The sequence below is a fragment of the Limanda limanda genome, chromosome 7 (genome assembly GCF_963576545.1).
Source record: "Limanda limanda chromosome 7, fLimLim1.1, whole genome shotgun sequence".
NCBI lineage: Eukaryota > Metazoa > Chordata > Actinopteri > Pleuronectiformes > Pleuronectidae > Limanda > Limanda limanda.
This window is the reverse complement of record NC_083642.1, coordinates 27,338,772-27,343,771: the sequence shown is the minus strand read 5'-3', so window position 1 is coordinate 27,343,771 and position 5,000 is coordinate 27,338,772. Positions and strand designations below refer to the sequence as shown.

Genomic DNA, 5,000 nt, shown 5'->3' with positions numbered 1-5,000 from the left:
ATAATCTCAATAAATGCAAGGGGGCTAAAGAACAAAAACAAAAGAAATCAGATATTTGGTGACAGCAATTATGATATAATATGCTTACAGGAAACACACTGGGATGAGAGATGTATGAAAGAGGTGGAGGATGAATGGAGGGGAGATGTGTTTGCAAATAATGGAGATGGGAATGCAAGAGGTGTAGCTATATTAACAAAAAAGGGAGTGATAGGGAATGTGACAAGGTGTGAAGATGAGGGAGATGGGAGGGTGATAGGGATCAAGTTTGAGTATATGAATGAGGAGATTAAGCTAGTAAATGTGTATGCGCCGAATGAGGAGAAAGAAAGAAAGGAGATGTTTGAAAAGATGGGAGTGATGTGTGATGAAAACTGTATGATCGTGGGGGACTTTAATGTGTGGTGTGGGAAATTGGATGTGTCAAGGAACATGCATTTTAAGAATGACACAACAAGGGAGGTGCTAGAAAAGATAAAGAGTATGAAAGGATTGAGTGATGTATGGAGAGAAAGAAATCCAGAGGGGAGAGAGTTCTCAAGAGTACAGCTGGTGAAAGGGGAACTGAAACAGAGTAGGATAGATTTAGTATTGAGCACAAAGGGCATAGCGGAAAGGATTAAAGGTATAGAATATATAGTCACAACATATAGTGATCACAAGGTGTTAAAATTTACAATAGGGGGGGAAATAAGGAGAAGAGGAGGGGGAGTGTGGTGTATGAATGGGCAGCTGCTTAAAGATGAAAAATATAAAAAAGAAGTGAGAGAATACATAATGTGGGAGATGAATGAGAGAATGTATGAGGAAGACACAGGGAGGTGGTGGGAGAGACTGAAAGAGGGGATAAGGAACATGAGCAAAAAACACAGCAGGAACCGGGGAAAGAAAGAAAGAGAGAAGATACAAAGGCTAAAAAAGGAGTTAGAGGAAGAGGGGAAGAAAGCAGGGGAAGGGCTTAATATTGACATAGAGGGATATATAAGAAAGAAAGATGAACTTAAGGAAATAGAACAGGGAAAATGTGAGGGAGCTATAATAAGAAGTAGAGCGAAATATGCGATAGAGGGAGAAAAATGTACAGGGTATTTCTTAAGACTAGAGAAGATAAGGCAGGAGAAAAAGTATTTTGAGCAAGTGGAGGGGAAAGGGGGGGAAAAAATAACAGAGCTTGTAGGGATAGTGGAAAGAGTAGAAGAGTTTTATAGAGAGTTATATAAGAAAGAAGCGTTAGATGAGGAGAGCAGTAGGCAGGTTATAGACAAGATGGAAGCTAGACTGAGTGATGAGGATAGAGAGGTGTGCGAAGGAGAGATAAGTAAGGGAGAGATAGAGAAAGCAATAAATGGGTTAGGCAGAAATAAGAGTCCAGGGATAGATGGAATAATAGGAGAATTTTATATAGAGTTTAGAGAAGAATTAGTACCAGTGTTGGAGAGATTATATAGATGGGTAGAAGAGAAGGGAGAAATGCCGCAGAGTATGACAACAGGTCTAGTGAGCATAATATATAAAAAAGGGAGTAGGGACAAATTAGAAAATTACAGGCCACTCACAATGTTAAATGGGGATTATAAGGTATTAGCAAAGGTGTTAGCAAACAGAATGAAGGAAGTAATAGGGACGGTGGTGGGAAGCACACAAGCGTATAGCATACCAGGGAGAGACATAGCCGACACAATAAGTAGTATTAGAGACACAATAACACACATGAAGGAGAACAATGGAGGGGCAGTAGTTAGTTTAGATCTTAACAAAGCTTTTGATAGAGTAGATCACAGTTATTTGTATAAAGTGTTAGAGAAGATGGGATTTGGAGGAAGGTTGATAGGATGGGTTAGGCGAATGTATGAAAGAGCAGGCAGTAAGATTAAAGTCAATGGGATAGTCACAGGTGAAGTTAGATTAGAAAGGTCAGTGAGGCAGGGATGTCCGCTATCGGCTCTGCTGTACTCCTTGTCAGCAGAGCCGTTAGCGGTACTCATACTGCAGAATAGGAGGATTAAGGGCATAGAACTACCGGGCGGACAGGTGAGCACACTATATCAATATGCGGATGATACAACAGTGACAGTGAGGGACAAGGAAAGTGTAGTACAGGTATTACAAAGTGTAGAACTGTATGGGAGGGCATCAGGAGCTAAAGTAAATATAGAAAAATCTGAAATAATGTATATAGGGGAAAGCAGAGGAGGGGAGGGAGTGAAAGGATTGAAGGAAAACAAAGGGTACATGAAGGTTCTGGGAGTGAACTTAGGGATTGAGGGAGAGGAAGGGAGAGATAGGCAGTATGAAGTACTGATAAACAACATAAAGAAAACATTGGGGTATTGGAAGCAGAGAAAGCTGAAATTAAAAGGGAAGGTAATAGTGGTAAATGCACTAATAATGAGCAAGATGGTGTATGTGATGAATGTGATGGATGTGCCTGTGAAAGTGTTGAAAGAAATAGAAAGAATCATAAGCAATTATTTGTGGGATGGGAGGGGAGTTAGGATAGCAAGAGAAGTGTTAGAAAATGAGTATGAGAACGGGGGACTGAAACTTGTCAATTTAGAGGGGAAAAAGAAAGCACTAAGGGTGAAAATGATGGTGAGATATTTAAAGGATAACAGAGATCATGTGTGGAAGGTATTTTTAAGAGAAGCAATAAATAAATGTGGAGGATGTGGAGAGAGCGGAGTGTTCATGGAACTAAAAAAAGGGATGATTGAAGGGGTGACTGACATATACAAAGAGATGCTTGGAGCGTGGGGAGAGTTTGTGAGAGGAGTGAAGTATGAATGCAAGAATGTGAGGCAGGTATGGGAGCAACCAGTGTTTTTAAATCCAAAAATTATGGTAGAGGGAGAAACTATTTTCAACAGGGTGATATGGAGGGCAGGGATAAGAAAGGTAAGGGATATGGTGTATGAGTACATACCGGGCTTCATGGGAGCACAGGTTATTGTGGATGAAGTAAGAGGGAATGGGGATGAAATATGGCCGGGCACAGCAAAAGGAGTAATAGAGAAAATTAAGACAGCAATGCCTAAAGAATGGATGGGAATGATTGAGAGAGAGAATGCGGTGAGGGGGGAAGAGAAAATAGAGATGTATGTGGGGGAAGGAGAATGCAAGGTGAGACTGGCAAAGGTGAAAACCAGAGTGATTTATAAATATATGAGAGGAAAAGAGATAAGGAGACCGGCTGCAGAGAAAGTGTGGAACAAAGTAATGAATGGAATGGATGTGGAGAGCATATGGGAGAATTTGAGAGTGAAATGGAATAGCATTGAATGCGAACACTTTGATTTCATGCTAAGGCACAATAGGATTTTTAATAATCTAATAATAAGTAAGTTTGACTGCAATGTGGAAAAGGAATGTGATGTATGTGGTGAGGGAGTGGAAACATGTATGCATGAATTTGTTGAATGTAAAGAACTAAGGGGATACTTTGAAAAAGTAAAGGGGTTAATAAATAAATGCTGGAAAGGAGAATGGGCAGTGAGAATGGAATGGAAGAAGCTGTGGCTGTTTGGTGTGAATGAAAGACAGAAGGGATGCAATGTAAACCTCATGAACTATGTGCTGAGCCATGCAAGGTATGCAGTTAAAATAAGAAGGAACACGGCTCACTACGAGAAAAGGAAATGTGATGTATGGACTGTTTTTCAAAACTTAACAGAAAGAGACGTGAGACAGATATGGGGCTATATTGGAGAAGAGGAGTTTAGAAAAGGATTTGTGGATGGAAGTACTTTTATTGAAATAATGAATGGAGATGTGAATGAGGTGAGAATGAATTTCGGTTAAAAGGGATGTTTCTTTTTATGAGTTGATGTTTGATTTTAATAATTTATTGATTTGTGTGTTTTCTGTGAAGTAAATATTTATGCATGTAAAAAGTACAGGCCTGGAAAGGGGCTGACAACACAAAATGTGTTAAAATGTAAATGTACATGTAATAAATGTAAATGCAAAATATTTTTGATAATAAAAAAAAAAAAAAAAAAAAAGCATGCCCGATCTCGTCTGATCTCGGAAGCTAAGCAGGGTCGGGCTTGGTTAGTACTTGGATGGGAGACCGCCTGGGAATACCAGGTGCTGTAAGCTTTTTCGAATTTGCTTTGCAACCAGCAGAGGGAACGGTTGCTGCTGCTTTAAAGGAGAAACATCTTGGAAAGAGCAGGAAAGACTCAACATAAAAGAAAACAAGGATATGGAACCCTGACATTATTACTGATGGAAATGATTGATAATTGTCATGATTTGATGATGGTGGTGGTGGTTCACATGTATAAATAAGGTATTGTGGGTTGAGTTTTTCGCTTACGGCCATACCACCCTGAGCACGCCCGATCTCGTCTAATCTCGGAAGCTAAGCAGGGTCGGGCTTGGTTAGTACTTGGATGGGAGACCGCCTGGGAATACCAGGTGCTGTAAGCTTTTTCGAATTTGCTTTGCAACCAGCAGAGGGAACGATTGCTGCTGCTTTAAAGGAGAAACATCTTGGAAAGAGCAGGAAAGACTCAACATCAAAGAAAACAAGGATATGGAACCCTGACATTATTACTGATGGAAATGATTGATAATTGTCATTATTTGATGATGGTGGTGGTGGTTCACATGTATAAATAAGGTATTGTGGGTTGAGTCTTTCGCTTACGGCCATACCACCCTGAGCACGCCCGATCTCGTCTGATCTCGGAAGCTAAGCAGGGTCGGGCTTGGTTAGTACTTGGATGGGAGACCGCATGGGAATACCAGGTGCTGTAAGCTTTTTCGAATTTGCTTTGCAACCAGCAGAGGGAACGGTTGCTGCTGCTTTAAAGGAGAAACATCTTGGAAAGAGCAGGAAAGACTCAACATCAAAGAAAACAAGGATATGGAACCCTGACATTATTACTGATGGAAATGATTGATAATTGTCATGATTTGATGATGGTGGTGGTGGTTCACATGTATAAATAAGGTATTGTGGGTTGAGTCTTTCGCTTACGGCCATACCACCCTGA

At 40.4% G+C, this 5,000-nt stretch overlaps 3 non-coding genes across 3 annotated transcripts in view; all 3 read left to right on the top strand.

Moving 5' to 3' along the window:
* Positions 1-4,312: 4,312 nt before the first annotated feature.
* LOC133006727 (5S ribosomal RNA) lies at positions 4,313-4,431 on the top strand. Its single transcript, XR_009679241.1, has one exon. It is a non-coding gene; the product is annotated as a 5S ribosomal RNA (ribosomal RNA).
* A 214-nt stretch (positions 4,432-4,645) lies between these two features.
* On the top strand, positions 4,646-4,764 carry LOC133005984 (5S ribosomal RNA). The gene has a single exon (XR_009678543.1). It is a non-coding gene; the product is annotated as a 5S ribosomal RNA (ribosomal RNA).
* A 214-nt stretch (positions 4,765-4,978) lies between these two features.
* LOC133008078 (5S ribosomal RNA) overlaps positions 4,979-5,000 on the top strand; it is a 119-nt gene continuing 97 nt past the window's right edge. The window contains exon 1 of the ribosomal RNA XR_009680360.1: positions 4,979-5,000. This exon is cut by the window's right edge and continues 97 nt beyond it. This is a non-coding gene — a ribosomal RNA (5S ribosomal RNA).